The sequence below is a fragment of the Festucalex cinctus genome, chromosome 20 (genome assembly GCF_051991245.1).
Source record: "Festucalex cinctus isolate MCC-2025b chromosome 20, RoL_Fcin_1.0, whole genome shotgun sequence".
In the NCBI taxonomy this organism is placed as follows: domain Eukaryota; kingdom Metazoa; phylum Chordata; class Actinopteri; order Syngnathiformes; family Syngnathidae; genus Festucalex; species Festucalex cinctus.
This window is the reverse complement of record NC_135430.1, coordinates 17,265,443-17,282,960: the sequence shown is the minus strand read 5'-3', so window position 1 is coordinate 17,282,960 and position 17,518 is coordinate 17,265,443. Positions and strand designations below refer to the sequence as shown.

Genomic DNA, 17,518 nt, shown 5'->3' with positions numbered 1-17,518 from the left:
GCATGGTCAGCTTTTGAAAAAATTGAAGGCTTTTAGTGCGGAAAATACGGTAAATAGAAAATACACGTTTACATCATCGTATGCTATAAATGTATTGTCATTGTTAAAAAAAAAAACAAAAAACTTTTTGGTGGTGCATACTTTTTATGGGCGTTACAGACAGTCAGCACTACCCTTATAATTAGGCTCAGCGCATTTGTTTACTCCAGCCAGTAGCTGAACGCTAATCCTATGCACAACAAGACAATAAAAAGGCTTTTCTGGACAAGGGAGCTGTCTGGCTGCCCCTGGATCAAAAGCAAATACATTACCTCACCTTCAAGTTGACAAGGAACACACACGCACACACGCGTGCACACTTACAGGCAAGCTCATATTGGCCGGTAGTGGGCTTTTGCCTCAGAGGGGAATTAATTTGTTTCTTTTAAGGGGCTAAGACAACACGAGGAGCCTGTGGTGTTAAATAGAGATGATCATTGAGCTGTCCAAAAACATATGGAGATGGACCCTGAGAGACACGGGCAATGAAGATAAAGCTGTTCTCAGGCAGCCATGAGCACTAATGTAATAGGCTTGGCTAGACAGATAAACAACATAGCACCTCTGGTGAGTAGTCAACCCCCTTATAAATAAAAGTTAAGATGGATCCTCCTTGTTCTGAGTCATTATAGATTGCCTCCCTCAACAGTCGGCCCCTCCCCCCCCCACACCGCTTGCCATCAATCTCCCCCAGCTCTCCATAAATGCCTGCAGCCGATAATTAATGATAGATTGGTGGTTAATGAAAGATTTAGGTGGCATAAAGGATGCTTGGCAATCCGCTGGCGTGTTTGAGGCTTTTGAGCTTTGAGAGCCAGCGGCCCATCAATTGTGCCCCCTAAGACAAGTGAAGGTAATGGGCCTGACAGTCGGAGCAATGACAGTTGTAGGTAAAGGTTAAGAATATAAAAAAAAATAAAAAGGAAAAGCTGCCACGCATCCCGTGGTCCCGCGTTGGTGACATACAGCAGAAGGCGTCGCAGAGGGTCCTCGTGACGACGCAGACAGCCGTTTAACCTCTTAGCCCCCTTTTCGCGGCATGCAGAAGAAAGGGGCCCGAAGACTCGCCGCGCCGCGCCGCGTGAAAAATAATAATAATAATAATAATTCCGACATAAAAGGTTACTTTACAATAACACATCCCACTTTCCAGTTTTCTCTCACTGTCTTCCCCTCCACAGCATTCAATTTATTTCCTTCAGATGCATGGTTCACTAGATACTGTCAAACCCCCCCAACTTCCACCCCCACTCCTTTCTACAACTGCTAGCTTATGAAGTTTCCATGGCAACTTGTCGCATCCACTCGTGTGTTATTCCAGCCTGTTGGGACCCCATAGGGTATACGGCTTGGAGCTGAAACGCCAGGAAGCGGAGTTTAGTGGGGGGAGAACAACCTGCGGCAGCACTGAAGAGAGAGGGAATGCTGGAGAATTGCCCATTGCCCCCCGCTCCATTTAACCTGCTATGAGGCAGTGGAGCTGAAGCACCACTATTTTTTTTTTTATGTCATTGGGTCTCCTTGAGTCTGGCCAAATATATAAAAAAAATATATATATACTGGAGCTTAAACTACCCACATGGAACATATTGTTGCTCCACAATAAAATGTTCATTAAAGAAAAATACCGATACATACTAAATGTCTTGTTAATAATTGGTTTTTATTGATTCTATGCTAGCCTGTCGAAATCTATTTATGTAAAACTGTTCGGTGGCGCAAAAACATATCAGTTACCGTATTTTTCAGATTATGTTGCATTTTTTTTCATAGTTTGGCCGGGGGTGCGACTTACGTGTGAAATTAACACATTATTATATAATTTCACATGTTATTTTCATACTAAACAGCAAGAGGGCACTCGATTGCAAGATTTCATTGGATTTAGTGATTTTGATTGAAACTGATAGTTTGGTAAACTTGTTAGCATGTTCTTTATGCTAGAGTTATATGAATAACTTGTAGTGATGGGAACATAATTCACTCACGGAACGTTGGGACGAAGGGAGAGTTCCGCGTGGGAAGGTTTTGTTTTTTGGAAAAGGGGAGTTAGCCTGTTAGCTTCTAGCTGAGTGGGGAGTTGCTGTTAAGACCTCAGAAGCTGATGTCAATAAAACGCCAGCCTTTAGCTCCGCCTTCCGTCGCCGACTTACTCTTAATATGTTACGTCGTTACTGACATTGCCTTTCAATATGACATGCATGTTTTTGGTGTTGGATTTTACCAAATACATTTCCCCCAAAAATGCGACTTATACTCCAGTGCGACTTATATATGTTTTTTCCTTCTTTATTATGCATTTTTTGGCTGGTTCGATTTATAATCCGGAGTGACATATAATTCGAAAAATACGGTATATCATCGATGAATCGACTTGGACTTTCATCATGCTATAGTTGACTACAAAAAAAAAAAAAACTCTCGTCTGTGACGTCTTTGGGCAACCGAACATCTCTAGTGACAAATGTGTAAATCTTCTAACAAGAATGGATTATGTTTGTCTACAGTTGTGACTTAGATGAAGCCACATTTCCTAAGTTTGTTGAGGCTTCCGCTGTCACGTCTGGGTTAAGTTTGAGTTCATGACCTGTTAAGTTGGAAGGTCAAGTGTCTGTTTTGAACTGATGTAACCGTGATATAACCATCTAGTTTCAACTGGTTTTAGGCTCTGTGATGTTTGTCAGGGATCTTTTTCTTGCTATATAATGTTTGTTGTTGTCGGGAACAATCCGTAATTACTGGGTCAACAGCCAATCAGAGAATTCCATGTCAGTACTAGTACTCACATGTCTATCCACAACCAATGAGATTGATTGACTGTCTATTTAAGCGTCTGACAATTGTGTGCGTTTTGCCGGATTATTGTTCACCTGTCCCGTGCGCAACATCTCTGAGTTTCTGCCTCTCGATGTGAATAAATCGATACAATCTTATTTGTGTCTGCGCCTTTGGGATCCAACCCTTCAGCACACAACACCAGCTCCCCATAAGTGATCTAGAAAATGGTCAAATGTAACGAGTAATTAACTAAAATCCGATCTTCAGCTGTCGCGAAAACATCTAATAGATAAAGTACAAACTCACTTCCAGCTCATTAGCATAAAGTTTCACGCTAATAAATCACAACCCTAACTCGATTCTTCCACGCAGCTCCCATTACCATTTGGAGAGTGGAGGCGCCGTTCTTACGCTATGTAACATTAGAATAACTACTGCTGAGCTAATACGGATATCGGATATAAAATTAGATCACACGAGTTCATTTCATTACTTAATTATCAATTCAACTCTGCAGGACCTTCGGAAAGAGAATAGATGTAATCTGCCGCGGTATAAATTGGTATTTCTAATTTGATTTTACAATTTAGAAAATTTGAAATCCACATTAAGTGGCCTTGACCAGTTATTCCTACAGAGGTTGGGTAATAATAATTTGAAATACCGGAATCATATTACCTTAAAATTGCTCTTATTTGACGGCGTTCTTCCGTATTGTCTTCCCCAGCTGCAATCCCAATGAAAAGTGCGTTTATTTCATCAACAAACGCTTCACGCACCTTCTGAAAAGGTTGCGATTGCTCACACATCCAAAACGCTGCGCAAGATTCGAGAGACGTTTCTTTGACACTTTCCCATTAATGCTAATTTCATCACACTGAACTGCAATCAGTGCGGAGTTGCGGGCTCAGTCGAAGGTCAAGTTAGGTGGGAGGTGATGGTGAGAGATGCCTTAAATTAAATAATATTGATGAAAACCGCTCACAGCACTAAATCAGTTGAGTGATTTATATTGGGAGCGCAGCGAGATGTAGATTCTCCTGCGTGGAGAGGATCTGGCTCGTCGGGAGCCGAACTTATGAAATCGCTTCATCTGTGGCTAGAAAGGATAATTAGGGACAATTAATATGCATCCTCCTAATTGTTTATCCCTCTGCCAGCATAAACCAATTAAAACACAACCCAAACCCATCAATTCATCCCCTTTATGACAAGGGTATTATAAACGACCTCATCATTCATGGGGGAAGTTGTTGGACAGAAATGAAAAGATGATAACGAGTGGGAGGGGGTAAAAATGACAGAATGCACATAGCGGCAGTGGTGGGTGCGTCAGTAAATTTTGCCTGTTCGTCATTTGTCAGCGGCTGGTCCGTCATTATTTCAAAGCTTCACACGCTTCTGTCGCCACTAAGTTACGGTTCCTCGCCGCTAAAATTTCAGTTCTCATCGCTATTTTAGAATGGACAGAACTTCTTCTACTCATACTTAACTCTTTTACTGTCGCACGTTATCAAAACGTTATCATTCACGTCATCCTTTGAATACATTCTATTTCATCAGATTTCGTCATGTTTCATTGTAATTTGGCAGCCCATTGAAGAGATACAATGCTGCCATCTAGTCGCCATAATGAGCATTTTTGATTCTACAACCCATTGACCATGTAGCGCTGGACTTAGATGTTGCACTGCCCATGAATTAAAAAAACAACACAAAAAAACCAACTAAAAAAACATAGTTGACGTCATTTGACGTTTATGGCGGCATACGTCATGATTTTATTAATCGTGATTAAACGTTTTTGGCGGTCAAAGAGTTAAAGTACTACATCAAACGCATTTGCAGCACAAGAATAGTATCTATCCTGGCTAAGAACCACACCACGTACCGTGAAAACTAAAACAGATATTCCAGTCATCCTTGAAAATGTTCTATTTCATCAGATTTCATCAGATTCCGTAGTGTTTATTGTAATTCCGTACACCGGCAGCCCATTGAAAAGAGATACAACGCTGCCATCTGATGGCCATAGTTAATGGGTGTTTTTGATTTCACAACCCATTGACCAGGCAGTGCGCCTTTAGACGTTGCACTTCCCATTGGTTTAAAAAAAATAAATAAATAAAAAATAAAAAATAAAAAGTAGTTGATGTCATTTAACGTTTATGGCGGCATAAATCGTGATTAAACGTTTTTGGCGTTCAAAGAGTTAAGTTCTCGCTAGGGCTGAATATCGGCAACAACCTCCCGTTATATGAATGCGTATCATGATACATGGGGTCTCGATACGTATTGAGATACAGACTGTATCCCAATATTTTTACATTTTATGAAAACTCATGTTCACCCAAATGATATTTATATTCTGCTGGAAGGCAAAAATGTTCTTTTATTAATACTAGCAGTACTTCCGGCTTCCACCAGCCATGCATTGTTGAAATATGCGTGCGCGGCACAGAAAAACTGCTTTTAGAGACGCGCAGGGAAACTTTATGAATGAACGTGCAATGAGGCCTGCAACAATATAATCCCACATCGATTATTTTTTATTTTTTTTAGGCACAACCCTATGCTTGTGTATTTCCGGTGGATTGCGCAACCAACGGCGCAAATACAAGTACGTCACGTACTCAAAAGATTCTTTACAGATGCGCACAACATAAACAAATACTCGGTACAAACGAGGTCATCCAACTGTGTTTATATATAAATATTCACGTTACAAAAGGGGTAACCAAAGGGTCTTATTGTGGTTTTTGCACATGTCAAAACCCGAATATTGCCAATATTTTGGTTTCAAAAGATTATTGCATGTAAACGTAGTCCCTGGTTGAACGGTGATTGTTTAAGCTAACATAAAACATTGCCGGGATCTGAGTTCTGCCTGTTTTAAGGCTGAATGCCACTGGGGGGGGGGGGGGGGGGGGCAGATAGTAGATCATGAATGGTTCCACTGTGTTTCAACCCAGAACTACACGCACGCACACTGGCACCCACTACACACACTGGCACCAACTACATACTCCTCTAGCCCGATCTTTTCATTACCTTGGTGTCACTATGGAAACCCTGCACACCATCACTCCCACAACTGTCCTCTCCTGAGTGATCCTCCAGGCTGCATGGGAAGGATATTGAAGCATGACTGAAAGGAATGGATTGGCTGCTGGAAAACCTTTAAAAGGACAAGTGTTTCATGCCTCCAGTTATCTGTCCGCACCTGGGCAAAAAAAGGCGCACAAAACAGAGTCAAAAGGAAAAGGGATGTTTGCACTCCGCTTGCTTGCGTGCGCTTTGAAGAAAATTGGACATGATTAGCTGCAGTTTATCCGCAAACACTGTGTCAATACCACACGCGAATGCATTTGCTTCCTACCAGCAGACTGTGGCACAAAAGGATCATTCTGTCAGCGCGGTGATCTCATCGCCGAGTAATCTCTCGCTCGCCGTCGGTGCCGCGACCTTGCGAGGACATTGGTCATTGGGCGTTTTTTCCGCGTTTTACCGCCGCGTCTCTTCTTCTGGCGTCATAAACGCTCGGCGTTATTCTCTTGCTTTTCCCCGCGTATGATTTACAACCACGCTCCGCCTTGCGCCTGATACGGAGCTTCCATTCATCTGTTTGCCACCCCGCCGTGAGGGGAGGTCCAAATGCAGTGGTGATACAGTACAGCAGGAAGACACAAGGGGGTAATGGGGGACTCCCAAAAACTTCAAGGAGAGTGAAGTTGAAGATAACCACATTAAAAGGGAGAGCGGGATAGAGAGGAGGGGAGGGAAGGACGAACGGGGATGGAGCACGACAGGGGGTGAAAGACAGAAAAGGGAGGTAATGAGTCCCTCTTCCAATCTGGTGTTGTCGAGCAGGGGTAGTAGCCCAGCACACATTCCATTAGGCAGTAAATATTGACTCAGCAGCGAACAACTGGTTTCTATTGCATAGCAAACAAAGCTATTGTGTGCCTGGCAGGCCTGAAAGGCCTCTGTTTGCACATCACGCTCAAAGCTGATAAGTAGGCAGTCTCATTCACTGCGGGGGTCTTATATGTCTTTCCTACACCCCACCACCGCCGCCGCTGAATTTCAGCCCGTCTGCCTCCCTCTGTGGGTTTTATACTTGGACCGGCAACCTTGACTGTGATACTCCTTCGCACTTCCAAGTAGCAAATTGTGTCAATAAATTCATCATGGGGGTTGTTCTCCGCACACGCAAATGTTATGTTGTAATATCCTCTGGCATCATCGTCAAAAGCACTATTTACACAACGTTATGATGTTGTTGTCCGTCACTGTCGTCTTTGGCACGGTGAGTCACAGGGATAGACCTAACTTAATGTTACATTTATTTCCTGTCTATGATGATATAATATCAATCAAGACTCAAAATGTTTCCATTTTATTGTAATAATTTCATAGTTTTTATGGTTGGTGTAATCCATAACAGAAGTTCATTCATTTCCAGTTCAGTTCAGCATGTATGATTTTCATTCATAGTCATTTCCTTGCTATTTTACTGTTACAAGACTGGATATTCTCTGCTCTCATGTAGTTCCAGCCAAACATCTGTTAACTCATTGACTGCCATTGACGGAAAAAGACGTCAAATAATGCATTTTTGCTGGGCTGGCAGCGAATGTGTTAAAAGTGTACGGTAATTGATCGCCCTAGCACTTAACTCTTTTACTGCCACACCTTATATAAAAAAAAAAAAAAAAAAAAAAAAAAAAAAAAAAAAAAAAAAAACCAACAACAACTTATGATTATGACAAAGGTTTTAATCGTTCACAAAAAGAGATACAATGCTTCCATCTGCTGGCCATAGTTAGTGTTTTTGATTCCACAGCCCATTGACCAGGCTGCGCTGCACTTAGACGTTCACTGAGAAAAAATAAAAAGATAAATAAAAAAAAACTTAGACGTGATTTCACGTTTATGGCGGCATACGTCGTGATTTTACTGATCATTATTAAACGCTTTTGGCGGTCAGAGTTAATTGTGCGGCGTTAAATGAGCTATGACAATCTTTGGCTAGCTTAGCATTTAGCATGTCTTCGCCAACTTTTCGTGTCGTCCTAAGTGAGTATGACACTTGTCAGAAACGTAGCATATTTGCTGCCACTCAGATGTTGACTACTGACTTAGAAGTGATTGCACATCGGGTTTAGGTGCACTACTAGCTAGCTAGCTAGCTGCTTCCGTGCAAAGCGCACAGAGCTACCCTTGACCTTGTGAGCCCACTAAAGTTTTGCAACGGTCTCCGTCGTTCTTCTTCTATTTTCTCGTCTCATCCTGTCTCGGAATTGTGGTTCTCAGTTTTTCTATTCATTTTGAATTAATGAGGCGGAAAAAACTCATTTCAAAACCGTTTATTTTGAGCCTTGGCAATACAGTACGTAGACTAACAAGTGCCCCTCTTATAGTACGCCACTTTGATTTTTTTTTTCTTTTTTGGCTTTGTTTTGCAAGCTAAAATCTGAGTTACTGAATGAAATTATGAGCATGGAGGGCAATGCTAACACTAAAAACGCCCCTTTATGTTAGATGTTTTGAATTTATTGAACAGTGATATTTTAATTAAAAAAAAAAAAAAAAAAAAAAAAAAAAAAACCATACAATAAGTTCATCAGTAGCTTAATGTTTGGAGTCGTGAACCTTGGTTGACGGTCATTTACAAACTCTCCCTTAAAGATGAATCCACTCATACTTTGTAACAGCCGCTAATATAAACATAATGATTAATCAGTACCTGATTATTGCTCCAGTGATCGCCAAACCAAACTAATCCAGGTGCCCTTCCCACTGAACAATACAACAATATTTACCTTGATGACATAGCAGAGGGTGGGGACTGTTTACCTGTAGATTACAGTCAGTGTTTATATTTTGACCTCTGAACCGAGGTGGCTTCAAAGTATTTGTGCTCCGGGGAGTGGTCTTATCATACCTGCACTGTAAATGTGTGTCCGCACCCACTTCCTGTATGCATGTGTGATGCATAGCATGCTCTCCACTATTGCACCATGCGGCCTGACTCAGGCCACTCGGGTGCTGTTGTGTAACATCAGACCAGAGCCACTTTTCAGCCGTGTCGTTATATGGTGTGAAATAGTGAATAGCACAAAGTACACAGTCTTTAGTGTGAGACGGACATGAAGCAAGTTGTTGCTTCATAAGGGAGTGTCTGCAGCTTAAGATGCATAGACAGATAATTGTGATGTGAAGCGTCATGTAACTTTGATGGTGTGCTGCGTCTACGGATGATAACGTCTGTAGCAAATAGTCTGCTGGTAAACAAAGACCTGAAAGCGTTTAACTGTTATGTAAAACTCTGTTTAAAAAAAAAAAAACAAAAAAAAAAAACGATGCATTAATTAGACTTTAAATTCTCACATACTTCTTACCTGGACGTTGTAAAGGTATTGAAGTATTTATAGACTTATGCATCCCAAGAGCATATTTCCCTAAAATTGCACGAAAATAATTGCAAATGGCTCGCCGTGTGTTTTAGGGTTTATTTTAACGTGCTTTTATTAGTTTGTTAACATCTTAACGGCCGTGTTATTATATTTATCATGCATTCATCTTACTATTTTTTTTTTTTTATAGCTTCTTGTATCGTATTGTCCTTTAGCTTTGCTTTCCGGCTTTTATTTTGTTGTCTTTTTGCTATTTTTTATTGTGTTGGCCCTGTGGCTGTGAGTTGCCCTCCCGCTCACTGTGGATGAGCTCCCTTGGGTGTTTTTCCTTACATGGTTTCTCTGTGCCCCCCAATGTCTTTTTACCTAGTTCGCAAGTTGTGTGTGTGTGCGTGTCTGGAAAAAAAAAAAAAAAGTGGTATCGAACATTCCTAGTTAAAAACTATTGTAAAACTGAAAAAAAATAAAAAATAAAAAGTTAAATCAATCATTGCACAAACATTGGCCATATAGCAAATATGACCGTTTGGAATGCCAACAAAGAAATAAAGCACTAATGTACTAGGTAACAGATGTCAGATCTGCAGTTCAAGGAAAGCAGCAGTTGATGACAGAATCATTTTTGAGAGCAGTAGAGAAACACACTGAAGGTCGTAAAAAAAAAAAATGCCTCGCAAAAAAATCTCTCACAGAATGTTGACGTTCAAGGGAATTAAGTGATTTTTCCTCTGCAAACATTTGTTTATTTCTAATGTGTTTTACCTTGACAGGCGCCTAACCTTGCCACAAGTTAATGGCTGCTTTTCAGATGTTGCCGTAACCATGACAACCAAGTGCCGGTGGTTCCTCATGCCGCACAGGATTTTTGAAGAAAAGTCTTACGCATGCTACAGTGCCGCATCAGATTAGCTCATATGCTAAATAATTGTGATTTTTTTTTTCCTCATTTACAGATAGAGACATGGTTATTATTTTATTAACCATCAAATCATTTATTTTTTTATTTTTTTTTAAACTGAAGATTGAAGAAAGCCGACTCATAATTATTGGAAGAGGACTTTAATTGCCTCAATTGTTCAATAACCACAAGCAATAGAGACATCAGGTTTTAATATGTGGAACTTGTAACATATTTCTTGAGGGAGCGTTGAAATCCTAACGATGTATGACTTTGACACATCACATGGGCCTATTTTCCTTTAAACATTTGAAGTTTTTAATTGCGATCCGATATGAAGCCACAGATTCAATCAGGACGGTGAAAAAAAAAAATAAAAAAAAAATCCCCCCCTGGTGAAATGGCTTCACATTACAACACTGATGGGTTGTAAAACTAGACCGATATTATTACTGTAACATCACAAGGTAATAGCACACTTTCATGACTCCTTCAGCTGCCGCAAAGCAACGTTAAGCACACGTGTGCGTACAGGTGTGGTTCACATAAAACGTACGGAACAGCGTCGTAACCAAAATGTACAACATGTAAAAGCCAGAACTTTAGTCGTTAAATTTAAAACTAGACGAAAACAAAGAAACATCCCAACACACGCATCCGCCGTCCGCCCTGAGTTTCATGTGCGGTCTGTAGGTTTAGGTGTCGCCACGTTATAATTAAATTGCTTTTGTCACCGTGCGCTGTTCCAACAGATGTTCCGAGAGGAAGTGCCCAGGAAGGCACAGCGCTGTTTATCACAATCTGCAGCCAGTCCTGTAATATCAGCAAAGATTGAAGACTTTAATACCGCTCCTCCGCAGCAAAGAAAAACGGCAGTAAAAATGAAAGGCAACCCATCAAAGCACAATATGTCCGGGCGACAGCTTTGCAGGAGGCTCCCCCCTCTCATCCCCTCATCGCTTCCCACCCCCTCCGTGTCTTATTCTTTTCTCTTCTCATATTCCCATCCATTTCACCCTTTCATGCCATCTTGTAGCTCCCGTCGTGCTAGCGGTGAGAGCATAGCGCAGGCCCATCCCAGGACGTCAAGTGAAGTCACACTTATAAGACAGTAGTGAGTAATTTTGCATGCAGTCAATAACTCTTAATGTTCGGGTTTTGAAAGGCCATGTAAAGACGCGCAAAACTCCGAATATGCTCTTATTCCGATTTTTTAAAATGCAAATAAGACCACTAGGTTAGCGCTTTTTTAACACGAATTCTTTGTCGTTTAAACGTGATCAGAATACCATTTTTTCCGCACTATAAGGCACACTGCATTATAAAGGCGCACCTTCTATGAATGACATATTTTAAAACTTTTTCCATATAAAAGGCGCTACAGTAGAGGCTGGGGTTACGTTATGAATCCATTAGATGGTGCTGCGCTAAAGGGAACGTCAACAAAACAGTCAGATAGGTCGGTCAAACTTTATTAATAGATTACAAACCAGCTTTCTGACAACTCCATTCACTCCCAAAATGAATAAACAGCTGTGTTGTTATTTTCTCTGAGGTAAAGTATTAGTATTAGCTAGCGATCCAAGATGGCGGGATCTTCTGCGAATGCGCGTCAACGATCGTGCAGGGTCACCGATAGCGTCTTGACAGCGAGACCTGTTGCGGCTCAATATTGATCCATTTATAAGGCGCATGGTCAGTTTTTGAAAAAATTGAAGGCTTTTAGGTGCGCCTTATATAGTGTGGAAAATACGGTACCTCAATTGAATGGAGTATTAATTTTTGCATTCTTCACATGGTCTATTCGCAAGGAATTTGGTGTTTGGAGGACAGGAACGCCTTTCAGAGGTGGGTGTGTCAATGAATGTTGAGCGCCCGTCAATCGTCAACAGTCAAGACAGCTTTTCCGCGTTGGTCAATATTTCAAACAGAACCGCATTGAAAATCGGCAAATCCGTCATTCCGCAGATCTCGAGGACCTTCACCAAGTTTGCGAGTGTCTCGTGAATTGTGTCTCGCTTTTGTTTCTCTGGTCTCTAAATGTACGATTTTAGTGTGCAACCGGGAGAGAGAAAACCAAAATGAAAGCAGAGGCGCATCATTTGAATAATGTTTCTGTCAGCTTCTTCGCTACCCCACCCCGCTCTCCTCGATCCTGCTTCACTCTCCCCTCAGTTCATCTCGCCGTCCCCCTGGGAGGAATCTGCCACAATTTTCTGCTACACACAGCATGCTCTCCGTGCACGATCCAACACTAAATGGTACGTGCACAAGCGTACCGGAATACCATCCCGGAGACGAAATTTTACTGGGTTGGATTTCAAAGTGAACGTTGATTGAATTCCCTGCTGTTTCCCCCACTGCAAAATAGTGTCCCAATATACTGCCTATTGTACAGGATTTTTTCAAAGGCCACTTTTGGCTGCGGATCAGCGCAACTCTCAGATGTTGATCCCATTCAGCACAAATGCCATCAGAGGACAAAGATTGTCGCCCGAGGCGTGGTTTGGCGCACGTCCGTTTCCTCCCCCCGTCGGAGGCAAAGGTGTGTCGACGCTGCCGTTTTCTCGCATCTGAAATGTTCACCTCTTATTTATTTCATCATTACGCAAAACACATTTTCCTGCCTATCAACCACGGGGGCTTATACAATTTGATGTTTTATGTTTATATTGATATCCACAGCATCTCATTTTCATTAACTCATCGATTTTAGTACTTTACAAGATGTTATACGCCGTAAAATAGACAATTACATGCAAGCCCTTCAGAAACAAGTGTACTTTAATGCGTTCTTTTATGCCCCCATATTAGCTTAACGAGTATTATTAAAAAGGTGTAAGATGAGAGGAAAAACAATAGGAAATATACAGTATAATGTCCGAGTATAGAGGCTGAAGAATCCCTTGTGGAAAATAAACACAATACTGGCATAAAATGCAAGAGACAAAAAACAAGATTGACCAGTCTGTTACAAAGCCTTTCTTAATGCTTTTTGGCAACCGCTAACCGGCATGAGCGTTAGCACGAGCAACAACTTCACAGAGAAACTCTACTGAAAAATGAGTGGAGTGTTTAGTGTTCTCTAATACAATCATTTACATTTAAATTCACACCTATGGAATTTTTAGAGTTCAATTAACTGCATGTTTTTGGATTGTGGGAGGAAACGCGTGTACCTGAAAGCCACACAAGCACAGGGGCATCATTAAACTCTAGAAACTTTTTTTTGAGTTTTTGTTTTGGATGCCACAACAGAAGAATATTAACGATGAAATATAGTAATGTCTAAAGCAAGCAGTACATGTCTTAGCCCAGTAATAACGCTTAAGGTTACATACTTTATTTTTTATTTTATTGCATTATGGATGTCCAGCACTTTGAGTTGCATTTTAAATGTATGAAAGGTGCTATATAAATAAAGTTGATTGATTGATTGATTGATACGAAAGGTTTTATTTTTGTTTCCATTACTTCCGATGGGAAAACGCGCACGGCACAAGACCATGAGCAAATTGGTATGCAATCTATTTTTGCTAAATCAATCCTTTAGAAATACAACTACATCCACATTTTTTTCTTTTTTATATATCAGAACATCTTTTGTTCTCAGCGAGGTTATTATCATATCCACAGGTTCCACAATCATACAAAAATAAAGTTAAAAAAAACCCCCCAAAAAAACAGACGTCGCTACATGAATTTAATGTTCTTTATAAAAGGTTAGGATATATTTAGCAGTAGTTTAATATTGCTTCTCTTTAATGTTGCAGTAATGACAGAGACAATATTGAAACTATTACCTAGAGCCTTTTCTTTACTTGGAAAGGAAAAGGTCGTGAAAGTTGTCATGTGAGAAATCAAACTGTCTGAGGAATCGTGAGAAGATTTCAATATCTATTGAAGGAACAGGCGCACCGTCTGCTTTATGTCTTTTTATTTTCTCATTTGTGTGACATGGATAAATGACTGAAACGGTTTTATCTGGCTGCCTTTCTTACTCTCTGGATGGATGGATGGATGGATGGATGGATGGATGGATGGATAGGTGGGTGGGTTGGTGGATGGATGGATGGATGGGTGGATGGATGGATGGATGGATGGATGGATGGATGGACGGATAGGTGGGTGGGTCGGTGGTTGGATGGATGGATGGATGGATGGATGAATGGATGGGTGGGTGGTTGGACGGATAGGTGGGTGGGTCGGTGGTTGGATGGATGGATGGATGGATGGATGGATGGATGGATGGATGGTTGGACGGATGGACAGACGGACAGGTGGGTGGGTCGGTGGTTGGATGGATGGATGGATGGATGTTTGGGGATTGGTTGGGTGGATGGATGGATGGATGGATGGATCTTGCTAGCTAGCCAGATAACTAGCCAGCTAGCCAAAGAAAGAAAGAAAGAAAGAAAGAAAGAAAGAAAGAAAGAAAGAAAGACTCCTGATAGCATTGTGCCCATAGTTAGCCTTGGTTTACCACATTCCTGTCTACTGCCAGCAGTTTGCAGTGTCGGTTTATTGTAATGTCATCACATCCCTAAGACGCCAAATGCATTTCTGTCACAAGTAATAAATTATCTTATCGATATATTGTATTGCTTTTCAGATTATAACCCTCTGAAATCACACACGGATAATAAATAGCTTCTTTCTCGTTATCGCGTCAGATCGGATTCAGCCGGGTTTCCGTTGCTTGTAAGATTCATATATAAAAATGAAAAATAAGGAACATAAACAACATCAAGCAAGAAGAGAAAAACATCTGGGGCAATCATCTTAAGAAACATTTATGGCCGATAGATATTGGCTCCGTCAGAACACGTTCAAGACCGAACACTGAAGGTAGAATGACAATCATTTATCACCAGATTTATGCAAAGTTGATCCTTGGACAAGGGCAGACTGATGTTGGCGTTGCCAATTAAAACTATGCAGTATAGTGAGGTCATAAATTATCTTTCCAGGGTATGATTCTTTGAAATGTGGCACAAGCTATCATAAATTAAAAAAAAAAAAAAAAATAGCAACCTGTAGCACGTAAGTCACTCACTGTCTTCATGCTGGTTCAATTTGATCTCAAACCACCCGTGCACAAGTTTGTACACCTCAGGTACATGCATTCATTTTATTCTGTTCAATCGTGGCTACGTCGCCGTGCACGAACAATCGAGTTTGAGTGTCCCACTTACACCATGCACGTCTAACCTGAGGCCCGTCGTTTAACGAGGACGGCGTGGAGAATCTGTCAAGTGCCTCTCATGTTAACTATGTCAGCTATGGCCACTGGTTCAAGCACTGCTGGGAGGTGAAATCAACCTTTTAAATTGCAGGAGCAGATATCAGCAAGGTTGTTATTCAAAGTCTTTAAAGCTGATTTCATTAAAAAAAATAATAATTGTTAGCACATTTGCAATTCAGCTGTGACGTGCGTATTTGTGTTGTGTGGGGCATGCAGTGTGAAAAAGGAAAAAAAAAAAAAAGAAAAAATCAGCACGACACAGAACAGACTGCTTCAGATCCCTCCTACTGTTCAACACAGACCTCTTCGGTTTTAGTGTGTTTTTATGATGTAACTCGCTTGGCAGCTGCTTGTGTCCTCCAAGTAAAAGACATAGCATAAGCCCTAATATTTGGTGACCGGAATGCTGATGACTTGAAATCTTTCATGTGCACCGCTTGGCCTCCCCCAACCCCCCTCATTTTTTTTTTTTTTTTTTTTTTTTACACCCCCAGTCCTCGCAGCTTCAGCCCGTGTGCAGCGCAAGTCACTGAATCACGGAATAATGAGTATCTCATCCTCCCGTGGTGAGCCGCGCGCGCACAGAGCGCAGCAACCTCGGGCTTCTTTTGATATGTATTCTGTTTAAATGAGCCGTCCCACCTATTGGTGGGTTTCCTCGAGAAGGTCACACTCTCATTAAAATCAATCAAGGCAAGAAGTTTTAAGATCGCTTTCCCCTCCCCACCACCACCAGTTTTGTGCACGCTGAAAGTCAATTTCTGTCCAAAGTCCAAATCTGGCGAGTTAAAAAAAAAAAAAAAAAGTGAGATTCTGCAAGATCAAAGAGGAGGATGGTTTCTCATCTATCACTAATTTTGCCGAGATGGAATTAGGTGCCACTGCTGTCACACGAGCTGCAATACTATTTAACGAAATTGATTTGATTAAATGGAAACTCGGAAATGTGAGCTCAATATCGGATGATTTGGGCCGGTAGCCGCATCCTACAGCGCATGTGACCATACATCAGCAACATAAGATTAAATTAGGTTGGAAGAGATGTACAACATGCAAAATATTCAAATTCCGCAAATTATTCAAACGCTCCTGCCAGGCCAGAAGATATAAGCATAACGTTAACAGATGTCATGATTATTAGTGAAATATATTGACTTTGTGCTTCATACTGCACTCGTGAGCAGTTCATATATTACTTTAGGGCCATCTGTCGATCTTTTTAACTCGCGTAATAACAATGTAGGCCGAGATGAAGATGTGAGTTGTAGTTTCTTTGCATTTTTGAACGGTTCAACACAGAGGCCGGCATTCTGTCAATCCGTTAATGATGGACGCCCATTTTGGTGACGATTGACAGGAAACCTCGAAGTGGGTTTTTGTCGGGTCAATACCAACTGATGGGCCCCCGTTTTGTATTTATCGGTCCAACATCCTGTGGCATTTTACCGTAGGGACAGAAAATAGCACGAGGACGCTGCAGAGAAATCAATGTATTCAAGTTGGGCGAGCTTGGAGAGTGGCAACGCAAGATGGCCGCCAATGGCTTTATTTCTCACTATGGCGGCTTGAGCAGTCCATGTTGTTATATATTAGGGATGTAACGATATCCAAACATCACGATACGATATCACGATATGAAGGTCACGATACGAGAATTATCACGATATTGTGGGGGCGTTGGCGATATTTACAAAAGATCACAATATTGTAAAAAATAAATAAAAAAAATAACAATATTGAGGCACTTACTTGCTAATGCAAGCACACATTGATCGCTTCACAAGCAAATTAGATTCCCCTTCATCTGACAATTAGCATAAATTTTAAACATAGAAGGCCAAAACATCCCTAATGAAAATTAAATTGCACTAATAAACTAGCCACTAGAGGGTGCTAGATCTGCACAAATGGAAATCAACCTGACTTTTTTTTTTTCAACAGATGTGTTCCTTTTAAATATTGTTTACATGATGACGACGATATTGTGGCAGTTTTAATATCACAATATTGCCCTTATGAAACAACAGTGATAGTCTACCATAAACGTAACATCCTCCATTTTTGAAAGCTTCCATTTATACGCAACAATACTGTTTTTTGCTCCCATTTTTTTATGAGATGAACTCAAAGATCTAAAAC

At 41.0% G+C, this 17,518-nt stretch overlaps 1 protein-coding gene across 3 annotated transcripts in view; it reads right to left on the bottom strand.

Moving 5' to 3' along the window:
* The window catches only part of adarb2 (adenosine deaminase RNA specific B2 (inactive)), a 318,324-nt gene that overhangs the window by 271,338 nt on the left and 29,468 nt on the right, over positions 1-17,518 (bottom strand). The window contains exons 1-2 of one of the 3 annotated variants that reach the window (XM_077509143.1): positions 6,197-6,597; positions 5,869-6,040 (exon numbers count right to left, since the gene is read on the bottom strand). The exons of 1 other annotated variant lie outside the window; for it this stretch is intronic. The gene's annotated coding sequence lies outside the window, so the exon portion shown is untranslated. Of the gene's footprint in view, positions 1-5,868; positions 6,041-6,196; positions 6,598-17,518 lie in introns of those variants that run through there. One more of the 3 variants, XM_077509148.1, reaches the window with a different exon arrangement.